Source organism: Leopardus geoffroyi, chromosome D3 (genome assembly GCF_018350155.1).
Source record: "Leopardus geoffroyi isolate Oge1 chromosome D3, O.geoffroyi_Oge1_pat1.0, whole genome shotgun sequence".
Classification (NCBI taxonomy): Eukaryota; Metazoa; Chordata; class Mammalia; order Carnivora; family Felidae; genus Leopardus; species Leopardus geoffroyi.
In genome coordinates, this window is record NC_059339.1 from 79307708 (window position 1) to 79333587 (window position 25880).

At 41.1% G+C, this 25880-nt stretch overlaps 1 protein-coding gene and 1 long non-coding RNA gene across 6 annotated transcripts in view; one reads left to right on the forward strand and one right to left on the reverse strand.

Annotated features, from left to right (window-relative positions):
* The window catches only part of CDH20 (cadherin 20), a 210829-nt gene that overhangs the window by 125793 nt on the left and 59156 nt on the right, over positions 1-25880 (forward strand). The window contains exon 1 of one of the 5 annotated variants that reach the window (XM_045459568.1): positions 15560-15911. The exons of the other annotated variants lie outside the window; for them this stretch is intronic. The gene's annotated coding sequence lies outside the window, so the exon portion shown is untranslated. Of the gene's footprint in view, positions 1-15559; positions 15912-25880 lie in introns of those variants that run through there. 5 annotated transcript variants of the gene reach the window in all.
* The window catches only part of LOC123588494, a 208119-nt gene that overhangs the window by 124657 nt on the left and 57582 nt on the right, over positions 1-25880 (reverse strand). The gene's annotated exons all lie outside the window — the stretch shown is intronic.

Below are 25880 nucleotides of genomic sequence, written 5' to 3' on the forward strand. Positions count from 1 at the left end.
TTCTGTATGATACATGGAGTTTTAAAATGCAGATTCTCCAATGAACCACCTTGGTTCTCAGTCTACTCTTTTTGTGAACAAAGGAATGAGACTTGCTTTGAACACTTTAAAGAAAACACACAAAGAGCATAAGTGTTTCAATAAACAATAGAATGTCTTTCTGCTCTGTGGTGTTTCCTCTGCCTCTGCATCTCTTCTCCATGTTTGTTTCTTTCTTCTTCTGTCTGCCTTGTTGGTATGAGACCCTCTCCGTCTGGTTGCCTTCTCATTCTCTACCATCTCCTCCCTCTGCCCCATGCCACCCTCTTAGTTTACTGTGGTAAAATACTGAACCAATATATCACCTATTATTTACTCTATTTTGGAGTAGGGTTTTCCTTAGTTAAGGAGAATGGCAAAATATTCTAAATACCCATTTTCAAAAAGAATTCTGAAATACCTTAGGTTGTTCATGATTTATTTGGCCCTCGATCCTAATTTATTAGGCCCATTCCTGCAATATTTGGGGAAGAGAGGGCCAGGAAAGTAGTCTGTCAAAGAGACATCTTGGAAAGTATCTCTTCCCACACAAGGCCTGCCACAGCCCCCTCCCTTTCAGAGCAAAGCATCTGGGTCTGAGCTCTGCCAGACGAAAGGCAAAAAAACTGTCCTCCACAAACCTCTTTGATTCTGCTTCCATCAGTAGAGACTCCCTCAGGGTTGCAGAATCGGGCTGAAAGGCTCATGATGTCTGTAACCTGTGATTCCTTCAGGATCTGAACAGAAGCTAAAGGGCCCATATGCAGTAACTTAACTTGAAGGTAGATTGTGCATAAGCATCTGAGAGCAGAAGTCAGCCCTGCAATGGTATGTGAATTAATGAAGGCAAATTAGCCTGGGATTTGTGTTTGCTGTGTGGGAAGGTGATGGCAGGGTAAATCTTCCAAATTTAAGTATATTTTATGTTAATTGCATAAAGTAGCATAGATTTGTTGCTTTAAATCTCATCCACAGGGAGCTAGAATTGGGCTTGTTGATTTCTTTTATTATCCACTAAAATGACTCAGTCCTTGTTTGTATTTACTTGAGAAGCACAGATCTATTTCAGAATTGCTTCACAACTTTAAGTGTTTTAAGAAACTTCTTTTTAATACCATTCAGTTAATTGTACCATGATAGCTCCTAAGTGGAACATTATATCTATCAGTCTTAAGTGCTGCTGTGGATATAATAGCTTTGGTCATATTATTATAATCTCTTTTATTTAGAGCACTTGGAAAGCTGAAAATTAAATATGCCTCAATCTGCTATCATTCTATTACTTACCTTAGTGCTAAGTAAATAGTAATGAAACTCTATCACCTCTGATACAACTATTTTCTAAATTCTTTCATGATAGAATATAGGTTCACTGGAAATAGACATCTTTCCTTGTTTCTCCTCTCTCTACACAGTCAAAAATGTTTTCTCTATAATGGCAAGTTTCTGTGTGCACTAATTTTTTGAACACAATTTGTGCTTTTAGTGAGAGAGAGAAATGAAATGAAGCAGAAAGGGGAAATGGTGGAATTACATCCATGTGCTAAATCCTAATGCACTCAACGTATCAAGCCCAGAAATTTCTAAGTGTTGGGAGAGAGACAGGGCCAAGTAAAGCTAGATACCCCCAGAGGGAGCCACCCCTAGCTACTGTAGATGCAGTCCACCAACTAGCATCTGTTCACAGCACCTCCAGGCTTTTCAGCAATGCAAAAGCCCAGGCCCCATCCCAGGCTGACCCAACAACATCTGCACCTTAGCCAGACCCTAAAGGACTCCTGTGCATCCAATGTACTTTCAAGTCTGAGAAGCCTCGTCTGTACCTGGACCAGAGCCTCCACTGGGAAGATGGGCAAGTCCTCGTTGACTTGCCCTCAGGAACTAACTAGGAACACTCTAGTCATTCCCCTCAGTGGAGAATGGTGCTATAGAGATAATGGAAAGTAAAAAGCCGCAAGTCTTTAAAAATCAAATGAGCCATTGAGATCCAGTGGCAGAAGAGGTAGAGATGGGGAGGCGGGAAAGTGTCACACACTTAAGTCCAACCAACTGTTGAAAGAAAAAGCTCTTGTTGAAACTATTTTACCCTCCCCTCTACGTGATGTTATTGGATTTGATTTCCTTTCTTCTAGAGAAGGACAAATTGGAAAGAAAAAAAAAATGACCTAAATTCAGTATTCCATCCAGATGCTTTCAATTTGGCAGGCGGGAAGCAAGTTTTGCATAGAGACTGAGCTCACCGAAAGGGATTAGAATTTTGAGTTTGAAATTTCAAAGGCATTTTAAAGTCAAGAAACTGTTTAGAAAAAAAATAAATACAAGTGACCTTGATATAATTCTGCAACGATACTCACATCGCAGAGCCGTCTTGCAAGAAACCCCCTGAGCACCTTTATAACTAGTCTTCTTGGCGCGGAGTTCAAAACAACAGACATATGCTAAATTTCCCTCAGACAAGTGACAAAAAGTGGGAGGTGTCGCGGGATCTCAAACACATCTCTAATTTCAGTGGACGAGCCAGTCACAGAAACCTCCTGCGGTTCAGGGAGGTTGTAACACAAACGCAGCCACCACCAAAAGGGCTGTGCTTACCCAGCTAATGGGGTCTCAGGATCGGCTGCCCTCTTTGGGTCTGACACAGTCCTGGCCTTCACACTTGACAGTCATCCATGGGAGTGACATGGGCAGCCACACCATCCTTCCCTGAAGGTAATCTGCAGGGTCAGATTACCTGCCTCTGGTCTCAAAATAAATTTGAGATTTTTGACACCCCGCCCCGGCCATACAGCCTATTACTGCATAAGCTGCTTTGCTGAGTTTCCTTAGCCATTTGTGTTTTTCTCATGTTTTTGCCACTTCTTTAAATGAGTAGACATCTTAGATACCATCAGCTGCTGACATCAGACAATATTTAAGTACTTGTTTTTCATTTTTTCAAACAATTTACTGATTTAGGAGTAAATATATTTTCAGTATTTTTTAATCAAAATTATTTAGAATATCTCAGATAGTAAGTGCTGACAAGTTGTAAGACACTGTTACTTACATTTTTTCCACTAAGATAACACAATTAAGTTTTTTTAAATCTAAAAGAAAAATAGCCAGGGAGCCTGGGTGACTCAGTCAGTTAACTTCCAACTTTCTGGTTGTGGTCTCGTGGTCTGTGAGTTCGAGCTCCGCGTCAGGCTCTGTGCTGACAGCTCAGAGCCTGGAGCCGGCTTCAGAGTCTGTGTCTCCCTCTCTCTCTGCCCCTCCCCTGCTTGCGCTCTGTCTCTAGCTCAGAAATAAATAAACATTAAAAAAATTACTTAAAAAAAGTAAAATAGCCATTTTGGCATTTCATGAAAAGGTAAATTCAACCACAGCACACACAGATTATATAAAAACTATACAGGTGCCTATACAAGTAGGGGATTTGAATTTAGTATTAATTGAGAACATGTTTTAGTTTCTTTAATGACTGTAATGATTATTCCATCTCAAATAGTAGTAGACAAAACTAAATGACCTCATTCAAAATTAGATAAAAATGATAATTCATTATAGAAAAATAGTTAAGCATGGTATATTAGCTTCCTAGGCTGCCATAACAAAGAACCACAGACTGGCTGGCTTACGACAACAGAAATGTTCTGTCTGGCAGTTCTGGAAGCTAGAAGTCCAGAATCAAGGTTCTGGCAGGGCTGTGCTCCTTGCACACCACTACAGGAGGATCCTTCCTTGCCTTTTCCAGCTTCTGGCAGTCCTAGGAGTTCTTGGCAACAGCCTCCACATTCTCAGGACCACCTTCCCTCTTCCTATAGAGACATCAGTCTTGCTGGATTAAGGGCCCACCCTAATGGCCCCATCTTAACTTGATTCTATCTGTAAAGACCCTATTCCCAAATAAAGCCACTTTATAGGTGCCAGGGGCTAGGACTTCAACCTATCTTTCGGAGAGGACACAATTCAACCCAGAACATGTGGCTAGCATTTTCTCAGGGAATATACCCTTTAACTTTACCAAAATCATAGCCTTATTCTCTCTCCTTGCTCCAAAAATTATAACTGCTTTACACTTGCCTTCACAAAACAAAGGAACAGTTAGAAATCAAGCAACAGATGCTAATATAATGTGTCCAACAAGTGTTTGGTAAAGGTTCTCTGAGAAAAGAGAAAAGGGCATCCAGAGCATGTCAGAGATGGTTGTGCCAATGATAGGAACTAACGACTTAAGACCCTTGAGATTTTCCAGAAGCTCATCTGCCTGGGTGGCATAGGTTTTTTTTTTTTTTTTTTTTTTTTTTTTTTTATAATATATGAAATTTATTGTCCAAATTGGTTTCCATAAAACACCCAGTGCTCATCCCAAAAGGTGCCCTCCTCAATACCCATCACCCACCCTCTCCTCCCTCCCACCCCCCATCAACCCTCAGTTTGTTCTCAGTTTTTAACAGTCTCTTATGCTTTGGCTCTCTCCCACTCTAACCTCTTTTTTTTTTTTTTTTTTTTTCTTTTTTCCTCCCCCTCCCCCATGGGTTCCTGTCAAGTTTCTCAGGATCCACATAAGAGTGAAACCATATGGTATCTGTCTTTCTCTGTATGGCTTATTTCACTTAGCATCACACTCTCCAGTTCCATCCACGTTGCTACAAAAGGCCATATTTCATTTTTTCTCATTGCCACGTAGTATTCCATTGTGTATATAAACCACAATTTCTTTATCCATTCATCAGTTGATGGACATTTAGGCTCTTTCCATAATTTGGCTATTGTTGAGAGTGCTGCTATGAACATTGGGGTACAAGTGCCCCTATGCATCAGTACTCCTGTATCCCTTGGATAAATTCCCAGCAGTGCTATTGCTGGGTCATAGGGTAGGTCTATTTTTAATTTTCTGAGGAACCTCCACACTGTTTTCCAGAGCGGCTGCACCAATTTGCATTCCCACCAACAGTGCAAGAGGGTTCCCGTTTCTCCACATCCTCGCCAGCATCTATAGTCTCCTGATTTGTTCATTTTGGCCACTCTGACTGGCGTGAGGTGATACCTGAGTGTGGTTTTGATTTGTATTTCCCTGATAAGGAGCGACGCTGAACATCTTTTCATGTGCCTGTTGGCCATCCGGATGTCTTCTTTAGAGAAGTGTCTATTCATGTTTTCTGCCCATTTCTTCACTGGGTTATTTGTTTTTCGGGTGTGGAGTTTGGTGAGCTCTTTATAGATTCTGGATACTAGCCCTTTGTCCGATATGTCATTTGCAAATATCTTTTCCCATTCCGTTGGTTGCCTTTTAGTTTTGTTGGTTGTTTCCTTTGCTGTGCAGAAGCTTTTTATCTTCATAAGGTCCCAGTAATTCACTTTTGCTTTTAATTTCTTTGCCTTTGGGGATGTGTCGAGTAAGAGATTGCTACGGCTGAGGTCAGAGAGGTCTTTTCCTGCTTTCTCCTCTAAGGTTTTGATGGTTTCCTGTCTCACATTCAGGTCCTTTATCCATTTTGAGTTTATTTTTGTGAATGGTGTGAGAAAGTGGTCTAGTTTCAACCTTCTGCATGTTGCTGTCCAGTTCTCCCAGCACCATTTGTTAAAGAGGCTGTCTTTTTTCCATTGGATGTTCTTTCCTGCTTTGTCAAAGATGAGTTGACCATACGTTTGTGGGTCTAGTTCTGGGGTTTCTATTCTATTCCATTGGTCTATGTGTCTGTTTTTGTGCCAATACCATGCTGTCTTGATGATGACAGCTTTGTAGTATAGGCTAAAGTCTGGGATTGTGATGCCTCCTGCTTTGGTCTTCTTCTTCAAAATTCCTTTGGCTATTCGGGGCCTTTTGTGGTTCCATATGAATTTTAGGATTGCTTGTTCTAGTTTCGAGAAGAATGCTGGTACAATTTTGATTGGGATTGCATTGAATGTGTAGATAGCTTTGGGTAGTATTGACATTTTGACAATATTTATTTTTCCAATCCATGAGCAGGGAATGTCTTTCCATTTCTTTAAATCTTCTTCAATTTCCTTCGTAAGCTTTCTATAGTTTTCAGCATACAGATCCTTTACATCTTTGGTTAGATTTATTCCTAGGTATTTTATGCTTCTTGGTGCAATTGTGAATGGGATCAGTTTCTTTATTTGTCTTTCTGTTGCTTCATTGTTAGTGTATAAGAATGCAACTGATTTCTGTACATTGATTTTGTATCCTGCAACTTTGCTGAATTCATGTATCAATTCTAGCAGACTTTTGGTGGAGTCTATCGGATTTTCCATGTATAATATCATGTCATCTGCAAAGAGCGAAAGCTTGACTTCATCTTTGCCAATTTTGATGCCTTTGATTTCCTTTTGTTGTCTGATTGCTGATGCTAGAACTTCCAGCACTATGTTAAACAACAGCGGTGAGAGTGGGCATCCCTGTCGTGTTCCTGATCTCAGGGAAAAAGCTCTCAGTTTTTCCCCGTTGAGGATGATGTTAGCTGTGGGCTTTTCATAAATGGCCTTTATGATCTTTAAGTATGTTCCTTCTATCCCGACTTTCTCAAGGGTTTTTATTAAGAAAGGGTGCTGGATTTTGTCAAAGGCCTTTTCTGCATCGATTGACAGGATCATATGGTTCTTCTCTTTTTTTTTGTTAATGTGATGTATCACGTTGATTGATTTGCGAATGTTGAACCAGCCCTGCATCCCAGGAATGAATCCCACTTGATCATGGTGAATAATTCTTTTTATATGCCGTTGAATTCGATTTGCTAGTATCTTATTGAGAATTTTTGCATCCGTATTCATCAGGGATATTGGCCGGTAGTTCTCTTTTTTTACTGGGTCTCTATCTGGTTTAGGAATCAAAGTAATACTGGCTTCATAGAATGAGTCTGGAAGTTTTCCTTCCCTTTCTATTTCTTGGAATAGCTTGAGAAGGATAGGTATTATCTCTGCTTTAAACGTCTGGTAGAACTCCCCTGGGAAGCCATCTGGTCCTGGACTCTTATTTGTTGGGAGATTTTTAATTGGGTGGCATAGGTTTTAAGAAAACAAGGTAATGATAAGTTCAAAATATTCATCAAGGGGAAGAGATAGCAGTCTGCCTAAAGTCATTTACTCCATGAATACCATAAATCATTTAGCATGACAAATCTTCGATACCTGTTGGATGCTTAGAAAACATAATTCACACTAAATTGTGATATAACATATTGTAGTAAACAACTTTTTGTTGTTACAGTTCTGTCCCTGTATTTAAATACATCACTTTCCTCCCCAGACTTTGAATATTCCCACATTCCCCCTTGGAGTACCACTTAAGGGCCCTTTCCATTGTCTCTTCCCCTGTGTGAGCTCTTTTTCTATTCCTGCGAAGGTGTACTTATGGGCACCTGTCCTGCCTGCCGGCTTCCTCTAATCTCAACCCCCGCTCCCTAGTCCTATCCTCGTGCCTTCAATACGCACTCACGCTTCTCAAACTTGAACATGGAATCTTGTCAAAATGCAGATTCTGATTCAGTATGTCGGGGAGGGGTCTGTGTTTCTGACAAGCGTCTGGCTGATGACCATACCCTTGCGTGATGACCATGCCACTGGCCCATGGGCCACACTTCGCACAGCAAGGCTGCACATGCTGATGGTCGGCCCTCCGAGGCCTTCACTATAAGCCCCGCTACCTTCCCCAGTTGGGCCTCCCTTCTCCCACAGGAGCTCATACTTAAAAAGGATCTCTTACCACTGCTAGCTGCCTCCTCTCGTCAGCTCCTGTCACCTTAAGCACATGTCAGGTAGGCAAAGGAACAAAACAGCCCTGCTGAAGAATAAGTGGTTGATCCATGCTTCCTACCACCCCTCTCCTTCCCATCCTCCCAGACGTTTTCCTTGGCAGCTTGTGTGACTCTCTGAATCAAATACTTTTCACGTGAAGTGTAAACACTGGTACATTTTTCTAGGGAGTAGAGTCAAGAATGTTATCAGACTTTCGAAGAATTCCCTAACCCCAAAAGATTAAAAAACAAAAAAGCATACTTTAAGTAGTAACATATCAGGTACTGCCAGTAAACATATGTCAAAGGGCGGAGAGAGGTAAAGGTGGAAGGGTCTCCTCTTAAAGCACACCGCTTGGCTTTCTTCCTTTCCCTCCAGCAGGCTGTTGATGGGGGATAAGGAGACGGCAAGAGATGGGGATGGGCAGCAGGTTTCCTATTCACATTGCCTCAAACTCAGAGAAGGAGTCGCTTTAGGTTCTGCTTCCTTGCACTCAAACAGAACTTCCACCTGGAGGCTGGAGCACAGGCTGCCGGGTCAACTCCTGGCCCTTGGTGACACCTGAAGGTAAGATAGGGCATAGGGAGAAGGAGTTGTGTCCTCATTGCATCCAACTGTGGCTAAGATTCTAGGGCCCAGAAAGTCCAAACTCCCAAACTGGGGAGAGGACAAAGGACCCTGAACCACTGGGACAGCGTGTGCCTTGCCAAGGAAAAGAGAACCCCGAGTCTTCCCAAGGGCCGAGAAGTGTAACCTCTCCCTCCTCCAACCACGTCGGACCCTGGAAATGCCTTGTTTAGCTACACATTAAATGAGATAACATATGTAAAGCACCCAGCATGGAGCCCAGCAGATATTAGGAATTCAATAAATATTAGTTCCCTTCCCTATTAAAAGTAACACCAGCTACACTGTTTATGTGATTTGCTTGCCGTTATTACCATATAGCACAGTGAGAAGCGTGCGTAATTAAATATGTACCACTATGGTAATTTCGGGTTTTTTTATTTTATTGATAACATCATTATATGCTTTATATAAGCTCAGAGTTTTTCTGCTTATGCAGCATGGGCAACTCTTCTTCCTAACTTTCCAAAAACATGCAAAGGAACATCTGAGAGAAGAACAGTTTAGTGGTTTCACAAGGTAAAAAAAAAAAAAAAAAGTTTAATGCCTTCTTGCAGTGCAGAATACCACTTTCCTCACTGTTCTTCCTGTGCTAACACCAGGCACACCCCTCAACCCTGATATGCCCCACCAACCTCCACACAACACCCCCTCCCTCTGTCCTCGTTACACTGCACCAAAGACCAGGCGACCTCCAGGAATATGCCCTTCTATCCATGTTCTAGATGCTTTGACTCATATGCTGTGTAACCCTAGCAATTTGGGAACATGAGCCAGGGCACAGCACGCCACGGGAGCTGACAGGCACCCACCCTCACTAGGATCCCTGATCAAAACACTGGTGGAGAGTGAACATGAGCGGTGGCTTGATGCCACCTGGGAGCTGGAAACAACCACACCCATTTATCAATTATCTGAGACGAGGAGGAAACATTAGCATCAGAGTGAAGAAGAGCCAGACCCCTCCAACTGGAAGGGAGACACTAATAACTCAAGCACAGAGCTGAAGAAAGTCAAAGCTGAGCTTGTGGAGAAGCCACTTGGAATCTCCATCAGGGTCTGGATGTGAATTATTCTTCCTAAAAAGTCTGTGGAACCACTGAACCTATTTAGGAAATCCTCAACAATATTTATCACTGTATAGTAATAAGTCCCATTTGTAATTAACTTAGGAAATGATCACAGCCACAGATGGAATCAATCATTTCAAAATAAGCCTTCTAATAGCAAACAACTTCAATTCCAAAGTAAACCCTACAGAATATTTCACGATCATGCTCACTGGCCTGGTTCCCCAAAAACATCACCGGATATTTTTTAAAATTGAAACTGAGAAGTGCCTGGGTTGTTCAGTCAGTTAAGCATCCAACTCTTGGTTTCGGCTGAGGTCATGATCCCACAGTCGTGGGACTGAACCCTGCATCAAGCTCTCTGCTGGGCGCAGAGCCTGCTTAAGATTCTCTGTCTCTCTCTCCCCCTCTCCCCCTCCTTCCTTCCCTCCACCCCTCCGCCATCCTCTCTCTCCCTCCCTCCCTCTACCCCTTCTCCGCCCTTCCTCTCAAAAAAAATTTTTTTAAACACGAAAATAAAAGAGAATTTGAAAAAAAACCTGAAATTGAAAATAGGGTCACTGTCAACAGGCACTGGCACTCATTACTCCCCCCACGTGTCCTCCTATGGCTACTGAAAACAAGCATAAACATTAAAGAAAAGCATCAAATCTACTGACTGGAGCCATCCTCTAGCCTGCTGGCTTCCCTCAACCATAACTTGGCATCTGATACTTAGAACCACCATTTTATTACAAAGAATGGCACCACCCCCATCTTCTGTGTGGACCTTTCACCAGTAACACACATTACCTCCTCTCACGATGAAGAAAACAAGACAGAAATGGCAATAAGAATCCTAGATTTGTTCAGATTTACCAGATTTGCAGAATAGAAATGACAATTTATAAATTTAAGACATTTATGTCTTAAATAATGACATTTATTTAAAACAAAATTTTAAATTTTCGTATTTGGGAAGTAAAATGATTCTTAATGTTCAGAAAGAATTAAAGAATTAATGGCCTTGAATTTTGTTATCAAATCAGGTGAATTTTAAGAGCTCATTTTAAAAATTAACATTGAAATGAAACAAAGTTTGAATGGCATAGGAGATCAAAGCATCCAGAAAACAGATGGAAGGGGATGTTTGTGAGTGTGAAATCAATAAAAACTATCCTCTTTCTAATTCTACAGAAAAGCTCAGTAACCCACCCAGATACATGATGATCTGACCTAAAAAGCAGGCATCCTCATCACCTAGACAATACAAAGCTGAATAAAGCCATGTCCCCTTGAGCAAACAAGCAGTTCTTTTCACCATTTGAAGAGTAATGAATTACCTTTTGAAATAAATACAAATACAAAGTCATGGTAAGTGAAACACTGGGAATGGCTTTGGCTCACTGTAAGTCCCAAATAAATACTAGCTATTAGTACTAGCGGGAGAAACACTATGGGCTGTGGGATCAGGCAGAACTGGGTTTCGATTTCCTTCTGTAAATTAGCACCCAAGTGATCCTGCTGCACGTCACGTCAGGTTGCCTCCTCTGGAGAATCTGAGCCTGTCCACAGCACGTGGCTCTTCCCAGTGATCACTCTCATTATTAAGTCAATGTGCCCTAACGTTGTCTGTGAGAATAGCCACAATTCCATCCCAAGTTCAAAGTAAACCAGAGTTAAAATCACATGGCTCGCCTTTTCACTGCATGCGTGGAGAACAGAAAGGGCAGTCTCAGTTGCCAGGATTCTGCAATGTTTATTTCACCCAAACACAGCTCTTTTTCCTTGTATCTCCTAAAGATTGAAGACACCATGACATGTTAAAGGTGTTATGAGTGAGGGGACTCTCTTCACTTCTGTGTGTAGGGGTGTGTGCACAGGTGTGTGCACACACGTGTGTGTGTGTGCGTGTGTGTGTGTGTGTTTGGGGGAGGAGAGCACAGTATAAAGAATACTGGGAGCTCTCTTCTAAAAATGTTCTTTTCCAGGGGCGCCTGGGTGGCACAGTCGGTTAAGCGTCCGACTTCAGCCAGGTCATGATCTCACGGTCCGTGGGTTCGAGCCCTGCGTCAGGCTCTGGGCTGATGGCTCAGAGCCTGGAGCCTGTTTCCGATTCTGTGTCTCCCTCTCTCTCTGCCCCTCCCCCGTTCATGCTCTGTCTCTCTCTGTCCCAAAAATAAATAAACGTTGAAAAAAAAAAGTACCTTAAAAAAAAATAAAAATGTTCTTTTCTTACCTCTCCTTTTAAACGTAAGCATATCTGGTCTCTCTGCCAGGTGACCTTAATGGACTGCATTCCTCTAGTAGGTTTTTTCCCCCTGCTTGCTCCATTAAAAGTCTTCCAAATTCAAATCACTACAGTGCAACTGGCTTAGATAATGTACTGTCATCTGTACCTCATACATCGTGTCCAGGGGACGTGCCTTACAGTAAGCATCACTTCAACTGCACTGAGCTGGCCACAAGCCATGACCTATGGGGGCCCTGGTGGCCATTTATTGTAAACTATAGCTTCTGGGTGATGCTAATGAAGTTCTTCAAGAAACCACATTTGCATGACTTCACATTTTACTGTGTCTCCTTTAAAAGTGATAATAAAAAGCTGGCAAACGTGTTCTTTATTAATGTGTTGCCCCATTTTCTTCATCTCTGTACAGGGAAACCACTTCCATTCATTACACTACAGCACATCCCTTCATGACCAAAAACCAAACACCTCCCCGAAAAAAACTTGCAAAAACCTAGTGTGGTAACTGCCTCCAAATCTGGAGTTTTATATGCAAACTGTTTATGACATTTACAAAACCGGGAAGGAACTGCAATAGCGCTGTGCTTCTGGAAAGATGAGGCCAATTTCAGAATCCAATTTTCAAAAAGAAATGCCATGTTTGTTTCATGTCAGCCTCTGCTTCAGATCAGAAAAAAAGCTGAACAAAGAGAAAACCGTTGGTCTGGCTGGTTACTTCCAAGCAAAGCAGAGGGCAGATGGAAAGCCATCCAGTTGGCCGTAGCACCTTGTCTTGTCTTCCTCCAGTTGCTCTGAAAGCAGCTGAGCAAAGCTTAACCCCATTGAATGGGAATTCTCTCTCTCTCTCTCTCTCTCTCTCACTCACACCCACACACACACACACACACACACACACACTTCCAACATATTTAAATAACAATATTTTTAAAAATATAGGCTGGGCTGTCACATAGACAGGTGGCCTGACTGCTTTGGCAGTTCTGATACACCAGGCTGGCCACCCAGTTTGCCAAAGGCCCTGCCTCCCAACCGACCTGTAATAACAACACAGTACACAGTCCTGGTTGTACAAGCCCAACCATAGTCTGTCGTTAAGGTGGAAAGATTTCTGGAAGGGAACATGTGGTACTTTATAGATTTAGAATCAAGCCTTGGAGTATGAATATACATATATATGTATGTGTGTGTGTGTGTGTATATATATACATATACGTATGCACATATATATGTATGTATACATTATATGCACATATTATATATATACATATATACATATATATATATATATATATATATATATAAATGAAAATCACCTCGGCTATTGCATGTTTGCATTTGCACTTACATAGGCACATTATAGTTTCCAACCACATCCATGTATTGTGGACTTAATGAATGCATAAAAACATGTAGTCACAAACACACAGACACACAAATATATACCAAACACAGAGCAGGATCTAGATACACTACAGACATCATATATGATATATGATATCAGATATCAATGTATCTAAATACAATGAAAATCATATATCATTTATAGTTCACGGAGATTCTGATTTAAAAATCTGCATAGGAAAAAAATATGTAATCGACTTTTAAATGAATTTCTTTCCCCTGTATTCAACTTTCTTACCAAAGACCGTTTTTCTCATTGCTCCCTAGTGCAGAGCAAGCTGAGTATCGCCCCTGCTGGTCTACACAACGTGCAGAAAGAACGCGAGCACCAACCAGTCGCATCTGTGTTTGCTCGCCTCTGCCAACTGTCCATATAGAAGTTCCACTCACTCCCCTGCCAACTGCTGTATATGCCGATCGTACAGAGTGGAATGCCCAGAGTGTGTGGGAAAACACAGCTCGGCTTGATAATTGTGGGGTCACATCTTATCGTCCCTGTATACAATATATCCCATGACAGTTGTCTGCAATACGACTGGGCACTGGCTGTATCCAATCTATTTCAACGCTGTATTGTCACTGGTCAAAAATGGCCTTGTTCTCCCAGTCCCTCCATTTTCCAAATGAAAAAGGAAAGGAACCGATAAGCTTGAGTTCAATTTGTTCTGGCAATTATTGCAAAGTTCCTACTGTGAGGGAGGCCTTGCCCATTGGTGCGGAATGACATGCAGCCATCCAGGGTCCAGACAAAGGGAGACCCTGCTTTTCTCCAAGTGTATTCATCCATGTGTAGACATATTGGCTGAGATGCCTACCCATTCACATCTTAATGGGAAAAAGAGAGAGACAAGAGCCGGGGGTTTGGGGGGGAAGGCGAATGAAAGATTATCAAGTGACACCAGACAACAAAATGTGAACTTGGCGAAGAGGAAGAAAGGAAACTATTTTGATCACAGGACAGTAAATCACTGATAAAATGTGGATATATATGTTTTAGTACTATCCAGCCAAATTATGCTTTTATCACACATAAAGGTTACTATAATGATACTGCAATGTGAAATTGAAGAAAGTTATGCTTAGAGGTTGGATTACATGAGTCTCTTGCTTCTACTATTTTCTCTCTCCTCTTTCTCTCTCTCTCTCTCTCTCTCTCCCTCTCCCTCTCCCTCTCCCTCTCTCGCTCGCACATTAATTCAGCCAAATGAAACTGTTGGATGAAGTACCACCAAGATGCATTCTAAAGTGTAATTCCTCTGAAATAAGTATGTAGCCTTATTAGAAAACCAAAGTACCGGTCAAAAGGTGAAAAAAATGTATTATATTATGATGAAAAAGAGGTCATTTAAGAAAAGGCTGAAATAGCACTTCTTTTTGAAATGGCATATGGAGGCTTTTATAACGCTAAAAAAAAAGGTGACTTTTTCTTAATATTTGTCCTTATTCTCTGCTTATGAACAGAAAGAAAACGTTTGAAGATAAGGTCACTTTAAATTCTAGGCCACGGCACATGTTCCTCTCTGGGGCCGAATGCCCTCACCTTTCCCCCTTTCAACTACATCTAATGATAACTGTTCTACCCATCCACCACTCCTGTCTACTAGAAAAACAGTTGACAAGAAATAATGTCAGAGTTGCGCCTGCGACATACCAGAAATCATTTCTCCCAGCAAAAGTCACTTATTTCAAAGAATAAGTAATGAAATGAGCAAGGGAAAATTAAGTTAATTTTAAAATCTGTTATTAGTTGCTTCTCTTTAGTCATAATGGAAATGGGGGGGGGAGGAATTACAGATTCAATAACATGCATTTTTTCCATTACGGAGAATGGCTAATTCAATGGATGAATCATTAGAGAAAGATCCCTCTGGCCTTGTGGAACTCCAGACAGAGAAACAAAAAGGAAAAAGTTTCAGATAGAAAATATACCATAAAATTGTTGGGAAAAGTGATCTACAACCCCCAACGAAATTACCTCTTCTGGCAATTAAGAGCCCGTTTGTTAGAGCATTAATAGCCCCAGGCAAACTAAACAAACCCGGTCCTGGCTGCCGGTAATGACAGATTTCTTAGGGAGTATTATTTAATTAACAATAATGTGAAAGAGCAGCTCGGCTGAGACACACTGCATGTACTTACTGGAAACACTGAGCAACGGTAGTGGAAAAGACGTGCAATGTGTTAGCCTTCCCATTATCTTTCTGAAATACGTAAGTCGCTGATAGGTATTATACGTAAGTAGCCACTAGGTATTTTCAGCTGAGGCCGACATGTCCAAAAAACTTTAGCTCTTACTGTACAAGGCTGCTAATCGTCCTCTGCAGTTTGATTCCGTGAAGAAATCCCCCAGGGCCTCAAATGTTCAGGGACAGCATTCTTTGTCCTTCCCCCATCTAGACAAGGGCAACTGCCGCCCCCCTCCCCTGTGTACACCAGGCTCCCACCCACCCCCACACATCATTTGCCGCTGATCACCTAACATAAGTGATGCCTTTTGTTCTCCTTCCCGTCCCAAGGAGCTGTGGGGTGCGTTAGCAACTTGTGGCTGGCTGGGCCTTCCTCCCCCAGAGACGCCTTCCGACCCCATGGCACTGGCAGAGGGGGAAAGAAAGCTCTAGCCGGGAGCTGCCTTCTGCCCTCCAAGTTGCTGGACTGAATCCCCTACCTCCAACAGCCTCCTTCAGAGCTGATTATAATTTAAAGACCAATTTCAAACGGCAGAAGAAGGACCACTTTAAGTTGTTCTGACACAGAGTGGGAGCTGGCAGCGTGACGCGAACTCCACAACTAAAGTGACGAGCTCAGGAAAATGCAAAAATAGTGCGCTCCAAGGAAGAAGGAGAAAAGTAAGTTGTAAAACTTCATGCCGTCTGTGATTTCCATGACATAGCTTCACAAAATCCGGTTTAAATTTGGCCAGTGACACAGAAAGATTGTCTTGGGAAGTGAAAGTGTTGATTTAGTTCCTGTGGGAGCCAAACAAAGCGAGCTAAGATAGTAATTTTAAATTATTATCGGGTGGCTGTTAATTGTATTCACCAGGGTCCACTAAAATTCCTGCCAACAGAAAATCTTTATCTTGACTTGATTTGTGATAAGCTTGGGAATGAACAGTCAGTTGTAGAACATGTTATTAAGCAAAACAAACTTCTGCGTGTGGCTTCTGAAAAGACAAATCTGAAAGTCCAACCAGTTAGCTCGTGCTTATGTTTGAGAGTGCATTACGACAGGGTATGTATAGACACCTAGCATCCACACTGGATTAAGATTGACTGCAGGAGCTAAAGATTTTGTTCTGATTCTTTTGAGTCCACAGTAACTATTCCTCAAGTCATATCAAAGGCATCTGATTAAATACATCTCCCAGCAGGATTTTAGCACAGGGCATGATGCTTTATTGTGTACAGTATAATCAGATTGATATCATATGGCATCAGCCAGTGAATGCCTTGTTTTGAAACAACTTGTGGAAAGAGATTTTTATCCCTTTCTTTAATCCTAATTTGATACTATTAACCAATTCCATTATTTAAATGGACTATTAAGATTGAAATCAGTTTGATTTATCAGAATGTATTTTCCATTAATAAGGCTTTCTTTTGAGCCTCCTCCCTTAACCTTCATTTAGTTTTGGTGCTTTGAAGAGAAACATTTACAAAATCTTTTTCCCTCATGTGGATTAAAGCATGTGGATTGGTTCTTGTTAAGCTATTCTTAGCCTTATGGTAGGAGAACAAAACCTTGTAGAGTTTATATGGGTTTCTTTGAATGTTTCTTTACTACATAGAAGAAAAAAATGAAAGGGATTATAAGAGAAAGAAAGAATAAATTAAATTCTGCAAGAGATATATAAGAGCATTTTCCATTCCAAAGAAACCCAATTCCTTTACCAACACAGAGAAGAAATAGACAGGAATTTCAACTGCTAATGCAGTTTCCACTGGTAACATTTGAACATCTTTGTGGCACTGCTATATGGTATTTAAATATCAGAAAGGCAGAAAAGTGCCAGCATAAAAGCAAAGGAGACACTCAATTTTTCCAGGCAGCAGGGCTAACAATCCTATCCTGCAACAAGTGTTACCAGAGATCAATCAGCAAGTTATTTAAAAAAAAAAAGTTTTTTTCATTTTTTATAAGTTACTTTAAAGCAAGTAAAAGTAGAAATAGCTAGTATCAAGCATCATCACCAACCGACTACGCTTTAGAGAAAGACTACTAATTCTTTTCACTGCATGCTCACAAATTCACCATTTCTTCTAGGCGAACATGAGTGAAATGTTATAAATGCTTACTATGATGTAAAGTCAGCATTTGAAAACATCCCTGATTTGTGGGATTTGTAAAAGGCCTTAAGGCCCTTTGGTTCCATCCCCACCTCTGGCAGACCTACTTGAGTCTGTGAGAGCCTCTGTGCCTGCAGTGTCCTGCCCCTGCCTTCTCCCCGCGCCTGGAAAAGGGCAGACTTCTCAATTTCCATAAGCAATCTGTCCCAGTTCATAAGCTTCACTGTCTGGAAATCTTTGTTTAAATCTCTTCCTCTACTGATTAAGGCCATGTTCCCTGCTCCTGATTCCTAGGAGATCCCATCTTCAGTGGAAATGAGTTTCTAAAATGTGGATGTGGTTAATTAAGCAGCACCTTGACTTTCTCTCCTCTAGCCTTAAAGCTGTCCTTTCCTTGGACACTGTAGGCTTCATCTTTAGAGCCTTGTGGACTCTGGTGAATCTGATCCAAGCTTCCAGCCTCACTCCACAGTCTCCTTCGGGTTGCCCCTGTCAGAAACTGAGAAAGTTCTGGTGAGGATCCCAGTCCCACCTGGTGGATCCTCAGAACCCTTCCCTGTTAATATTGCCATACAAGTGCCACAATTCTCACTGAAATGAGAATGCTACATTGCTGAATCTTTCACTTTTTGTTTAATTTCATTCAGTTCCAAGTTTTATTAAATTGCTGCTTGGTGCTGACACATGCTAATTCTGAAGACACAGGGGTGACAGCCGCTGCCCTCAGAGATTCATGGGCTAGTGGGGAAAGCAGACTGATGTGGGCTGTGCCAGTGAAATGGACAGAGTAGAGTGGTATGGGGGCACAAAAGACAGGCCTCATAATGAATAAATACTTCCTGGAAGAGAGGTTGCCAAACAAAGGGCCTGGAAAAAGCACTTTTGTTTGAACAAAATCATAAAGGTGTTAAACTACAGGGTCTGTAGTTTATTTTAATGGACGAATGTGAGGGGAGAAGGGACAGGAAAAGAGGCTAGAATGGTAGAAGGAGTCAGATCATTTACGTCCTTGAGTACCTCCTCAAGAAGTTCAGATTTTATCAGTTAGGAAATGAGGAGCCATTAGAGACCTTTTAGCAGGTGAGTGACCTGGTAAGATCCCTCTGGCTAGTAAGAGAACAGATAAGAACAGGGACACCAGTTAGGAGGCTGCTACAGTGGTGAAAGCTTGAAAGTTTACTGGGGCAGTTGGAGAGGAGACAGAAGGAATCTTACCATAGCTTCTGGATTCCTACTTGGATGGCTGGAAGTGCCATTTGTTCCACAGACTGGAGTAAGCAGAGCAAGAGACCCAAGAGAGGAAACAATTAGGAGTCAAACTGGGAGGAAATGATATCCACTATGACCTATCTTATGTTTGTTCTTTGAGCTCTTACTTCCAGATATTACCAGATTTTATTTTATTCATTATTGTTCTGTTTATATTCTAATACTTCTTCAAAGAGCCACATGCCTAAAGCCAAGACACGTCCTTTTCCACCATCTCTTTAATTTGTTCCACTTTGGTAAAATCTCAGTGCTTAGTGATCATGACTTTAGATATCCTTACAATACAAATGAATATTAAACACTCTATACAGAACTTACTCCTTTAAAATACTACTTGTCATTGTACTAAAGTTGAGAATAATCAATTGATAACAATTCTCCAGCCACTCAGTACTAAGGAGTCAGAACCATATTTCCTTATTGTGTATGTATAGCTCATATAGATACACTCATCCTTTAGATACACCCATCTCTATCACAACATACATGGTAACTAGGCCATTCGAACAAGACCTGCTCTCTATATACATGTTTTTTGGTTTTGGTTTTGGTTTTTGGCTTTCTGTTTTGTTTTGGGGTTTTTTTTTGTTGTTGTTGTTTTTTGAGAGAGAGAGAGAGACAGACAGAGAGAGATCGAGCATACACACACAAGTATGTGTGCGCAAGCCAGGGAGGGACAAAAGGAGAGGGAGAAAGAGAATCTTAAGCAGGTTCCATCTCCAGAGAGGAGCCTGACGAGGGGCTCAATCTCACAACCATGAGATCATGACTTAAGCCAAGATCAAGAGTCAGATATTTAACCGACTGAGCCACCCAGATGCCTGTGTATAAGATATGAATATGGATATGGATAGGTTTAGTTAGACAAAGAATGACTTTCCCCCACCCCTTCCAAATCCTCTTCCAAATACAAAACCCTGCTTTTGCTTATCTGAGATCACAAAAGTTCTTCCACACTGACCTCAGTGGCCCTGGATGGCTTGTCTCATGTTCCAGGCATGGCAAAGTATATTTTCTAAAGGTGGTCACAATAATATGTCTCATCCCACAGGCTCTTCTGGAGCCTTGCCACTCCTCTTCAGGAGGTGGAGTCCAATTCCCTTCCGTCCAGAGTACAGACCTGGAAGTGGCTGATAACCAACAGAATGCAGCAGAAGTAAAGTTGAGAAGATTCTGAGGTTGGGCCATAAAAGATAATGCCTCTTCTGCTTTGAGAACAGACATCCTCACATGGGAGCCCTGACCATATTACGTAGTCCAAATGCTCTCATGGAAGCCACCATGCCATGAGGAAACCCAAACTAGTCCATGTGGAAGACACGTGTGAAGAGACAGAGATGCACCAACAGCCTCCAGCTGCACCAGATCCCTGTGTCCCAGTATAGCCACCATCTGACTGCAGATGCCTGAGAAACCCCATGCCAGAGCCATCCAGCCAAGATACATCCAAATCCCTGACTCACAGAAACCACAAAAATTAACAAAAACAACTGGTTGTAAGCTACTACGTTTTGAGATGATTTGTTTCATAGCAATAGCTAGCCAGAACAGGAATTAGTGCCAAAATGATCCAGTGCGGGGTCAAACGATGAAGGGTCAGGGGATAAGATCTCCCTTACCTCATTATATGAGGCTATACTTGTGCCTTTTGATCTAGGCCTAAGGCCAGTCGGTGACCCTGATGCCAAAACCAGACTGGACTCTGATGAGCCTGAAATGACCAAAAGATCCTAGACTGAGAACAGTTCTCATTCCTCATGACTCCACTGGTCACTTCTGGAACCCATGATGGATGGCTCTTTGGACCAGTTTGTTTTGCTTGGGCCATTTGGGAATCTCCTTTTTTATATATCCCCTGTTAACATGGTAAAATGTCCCTAAGAACACAAACTTAAGTATATATTCAATGATTCTATCAGAGGCTAATTGGACCAGATTTGGGGGGAGCAGAAGGAGTTCATTCAAGAGTTCAAATTAAGACCATCTCACACATTTGCTTGGAAGGTAGTTCCATTACTGAGCAGAGAACACTACCAAAGAACCATCAGGGGATAAACTAGCCCAGAAAAATGAGGATACTGAATCAATCTCCACCCCATGATCATATCACTATCATGTAATTAGAGGGAGGTTGCTGCTGCAGCCTGCAGATCAAATAACCACTCCTGTCACATGCACGTGGCTATGTGTGCGAGGCTGGGCATGGTCTGTTGAGGATAGCCAAGGCACAGCAGTATCGAGGAGGAGTACAGAATACTGAATCTCAGGCTTAAAGACAATGCCTTCTGTAACTACCTTCTATGAAGGTAACTGAGATCTATACATAATGGACAATACCAGTCTTGGATCAGCTAATTCTAACATAACTTGACTCACGGTATTAATTCATTTTGAGGTATTTCTGGAGTAGATTTCCCACTTTCTGATAAAATTATGAAATGTCTAAATTCTGTTTCTCCAGTTGAAGCACACATGGCAACATTGTGTTAAGCAGGTGACAATAAATGCTGTTTCTGAGAGCTGCTTTTTATTTTTTTGGTTTAAGTTTATTATTTTGAGAGAGAGAGAGAGAGCACAAGTTGGAGAGGGGTAGAGAGCGAGGGAGAGAGAATCCCAAGCACTGACAGCGCATACCCCAATGTGGGGCTCGAACTCACAAACCATAAGATCAAGACCTGAGCCGAAGTCAGATGCTTAACTAAGTCACCCACACGCCCCTTGAGAACAGCTTTAATACGGATTCTCGACTGTCCTTCAACGACAGAGTTGCATGATAATCCTTTGTGTGGATATATCATAGTTTTCAAAATCATCTATTGTTAGAAATCTGGATGAATCTCACTTTCTGCTACAGTAGAAATACCATAATAAATACAAATATATTTAAATTCAAATAAAATGTGTATCATAATTATTTCCTTAGGATCAATTACGTATTCGTTTTAAAGACATGACACATACTGCAAAACTGCTTTCAAAAAAACTTTTGTCAACTTACACTTCTATCTGAAGTATATTTTCAATATGTCTAGTTTCTCACATTCCCAGCAACATTGGTTAGCTTGTTTTTTAATGTTTTCCAAGTTAACAGGCTGAAAATAACTCATTTTCCTCAGCTAACTGTAAAAGTAAAATGTTTCTTATATATTACAGGTCATTTTATTTGCTGTTTTATGAATTTCTCTTGTGTTCATTTGATCATTTTCTACTGGAATGATCATCATTTTTAACAATGAACACAAAGACTCTTTAATATGTTAAGGATAATAAGTCTATGTTTTCTCATGCATGTTGCCTCATTTTTATATTAAATATATAACAATTTCTAATAATTTAGTTCACTCTATTAACATTTTCCTTCACGACCTTAGCTAATCCTTTGGAAGGCTTCTTCAACCCAGTATTCTAAAAGCAATATTCACCTATATCTTCTCTTAGTATTTTTTGTTTTTTTAATGTGTTCTATGAACCTGCGTGGTTTAATTTTTCCCATTTGACTGTCCAGTGAATGAAGAGTGCATGGTGGATGGTGGATGGTGGATGGTGAAGGACAGGACATAGCTTTTCCAACCACAATTAACCAACTTACTTAAGAAGTCTGCCTTGCCAGACATATAATATAGATTAATATGGAGCCTAGAAAAGACGATATAGTAGTAAAGACAAGGAAAAAGATGAGGGAGGCAGAGTCTAGCAATTTCACCCTGAAAAACCTCCAGAACTCCTAGTGCCCAGAAGAGCAGAGCTCTGAAAAATCCTGTACTAAAGGATTTCCACTTCTGTGATCCTATGAAACCACAATTAAAAGGTACCAGAAATATAATAGTTGCAAGTTTTGGTTGGGGGAGAAAGGCACTTACACCTAAGTGCTAATAATGTAAGTACTAATAACCTTCATAGTTATAAGATGCATTCTGATCTCAGAAATACTTAAAAGGTTTTTTTTTAAGTCCTAAAAAATACAAAATATATCCATTTGTATGCTTTGGATACAGTTTGGATGCTTTCTTTTCTATTCAATATCTATTTTGCTTATTAATGCTTTTAAATTTTTAATCAGTTTTTATTTTATTAAAAGTAAAATATTTGCATTGGTCAAAAACAAAACAAGATGGCACTGGAAGGCTAATGATAAAAGAAAAAGCAGTTCCTTGCCCCAATCCCAAAACCCAATCCCCAAACGCAACCCCAGAAGCTGTTTCTTCAAATACTTGCCCATGTATTTCTAAGTAATATGCTTACACAGATATTTCCTGAAAGATCTATTTTACATATCAGCACCTGACTTCCCAGTAGAATAGGTGAGAATTTAGTTCTCTTTAAACATATTCCTGGGGCACCTGGGTGGCTCAGTTGGTTGAGGGTCCAACTCTTGATTTCGGCTCACGCCATGATCTCACGGTTTGTAGGTTCGAGCCCCATGTCAGGCTCCGCACTGCCAGTGCAGAGGCTTGCTTGGGATCCTTTCTCTCTCTCTCTGCCTCTCCCCTGCTCATGCTCTCTCTTTCTCTCGCTCTTGAAATAAATATATAAACTTTAAAGAAAAAGCATTTAAATACAATAAAAATAAATAAAAGTAAGTATATTCCCACCCATTCTCCTCTCCCTCACCTTCTTAACACAGTTCTATTTCAGTTTTCATTAAAAGAATAGTCAATATTTACCTTATTATGAATGAATGTTGTTTCCTATCAAGTTGTACATTAAGATTCTAATTCCTTCTTTCTAGAACAGTTTTGTTTTTCTGGATTAACAACTGCCTAACATTTTCTTTTCCCTTCTTCTTTATGTGCATGTCACTTTTTTCAAATATTCCTAAGATCTGTCTCCTGCCCATCAACAATTTTTCCAAGTACTTCAAGAATTTCTCAAACCCTCTAATACCAGTTTCATTTTTTCCCCTGGTACCCTCCCTCTCCTGGCCTGGCTTCCGTGTCTAGACCTAGGATACACCTGTTAATTAGGGCTTCTCCTTGCTAGTCCCCTATGCTGGATCTCTTTTCTCTGGAATCCCATATCTTTTTCTTAATTTCCTCTATCATTTTGCTAAAATGCATTAAATTTCTCAATGGTAAGACTCAGTTCTAAAAGACAGTGAAGAAATTTTCATCATAGACCTCTATGCACAGCCAAACTAGATACAATAAAAACATTTTGAAAGGAAATGTAAATACAGCAAAGACTGGACTACTAGAGACTCTAGGTTCAAGAAAGAGGCGACTGTCAAACCAACAGGTAGGGGATGACCATGAAAAGAATTAGAGAATAAAGATCTTCTCATATCAGCCCCTTTCCCCCAAGGTTAAAAAGCCAAACCACCAGAGACAACTTCGTGGTCATATCCCTTTAACCAGCTAACTAAAAAACATCCCAGAATTTTAGGTCACCATAATTTTTCAAACCCCAATTCCCTCATAAGGTTTCTGAGCATCTCTACAAAGAATTCCTTAACTTTGCATTACAACAAATGATGCCAAGGTCTAGAGCACTTCTGACGTGTCAGGGCTTACTGTATTTGCTCTCCAAGAACAAAAATATCATGCATAAAAACTCACTGTTTTCTGGACTTTTCTGCCTTTATACTGTCTGGTTATGCATGCCTCTTAATACATTGGTGGTAAGAATAGATATTAAGATAAGTATGAAGAACTATTCATTAAAAGACTGAAAGCAGAAAGAATAATAATACCAAACTGTTAAATACTTGTTTACAGCTTTTAAAAAACCACATCAGCATCAGTTAATATTTACTCAACACCTGGGATGTGTCAAATACTGCACTAGGCATCAAGTATCTAGGGATAAAAGACACTACCTGTATCTTCAAGGAGCTTTCAACATGGGGAAGGGAGAGGCAAGTAAATAATTACCAGACTGAATAATGAAGAGCCAACAGGAGATGCATGAGGCACTCTGAGAAGAGATGAGATGGGAAACACACAGGAAATTTTTAAAAATAAAATAAAACTAGAACTTAATCTATAGTATTAGATCGTGATAATCTTTGACAACCCTTTAAACCCCTTAAAAAAGATATTTGAGCCTCAAAAAGGTTAAGCAAACACCCAGCATCACCCATTGAGAGGCTGAGCTAGAAAGAGTCTTTAGCCAAGATGTCCAGAGAGTCCAAATTATGCATCATTTTCCAAAAGAGAGGGAGGTTTTGTATTAGAAGAGAAGTTTCTCGGGGCACCTGGGTGGCTCAGTAGGTTAGGTGTCCGACTTCGGTTCAGGTCATGATCTCGCAATTTGTGAGTTCAAGCCCCATGTGAGGCTCTGTGCTGACAGCTCAGCGCCTGGAGCCTGCTTCAGATTCTGTGTCTCCTTCTCCCTCTGCCCCTCCCCTGCTCACACTCTGTCTCTGACTTTCAATAATAAATAAACATTAAAAAAAAATTTTTTTAAAGAAGAGAAGTTTCTCTTTTCCTTTAACAGAATAAATAATAAATATCAGTGAGATTTTGTTTTCTTTTGTTCTGTAAGTTTCTCCTTCCCTTGAGCAGAGCAGCCAGTTGGCCTTTTTGCATACATTCCTTCCACACTGGAGAAATGAAAGATACAATACACATGACTCCAATGTGACAGTGGATATTACATAAAGGGAACAATATCTGGGAGCTGACAGGTCAAAAAGTCCCTAGCTGAGATGAAGCTTCAGATCAGTTTCACCAAGTGGGCCACAGGAAGCCACTTGGAGCAGGCCTCAACCCGGGTCATGAGCAGGGGGCCTGGATGCAGGGTAAGCTCTGGAAGCAGCGAGAAGCGCTCTAAAGGAGAGGAAGGAGCTCATGTTCTTTATGCCCAAAGCTGCTTTGAAGTTTTGGACTAAAAAGAGAAGGAAAGTTCTTCCTCTTTAAATAACCAGGCATAGAAGGATGAATTTTTTATCCCTAAATCTAAAACCGATTTTATTACCTTGCCTCTAACGAATGCCTCCTCCCAACTTCCAGCTGTAGCCGAAGCACAGAAGTTTCCTGCCATTGGTTCAGACCCCCTCCCCGCCCCGTTCCCCACCCCCATACCCACATTCTTTCACATCCATTCAGTGTACAAGCGATGGAGACTCTGCCTCCTCAATGGTTTGGACTCCTCACCAATCCTTTTCTGACCCGGGATTCCTGGTTGAAGTTCTCCTCACAGGTTTCCCTGGACTCTCAACCGCCTGGCCCACGGGCCCCCCCTACGCTCCAGTGACCCCACTAAACAGTGACCGGAGTGGCCCGCCTGCACACTCAGAAACCTTTCATCGCTCACTGTGAA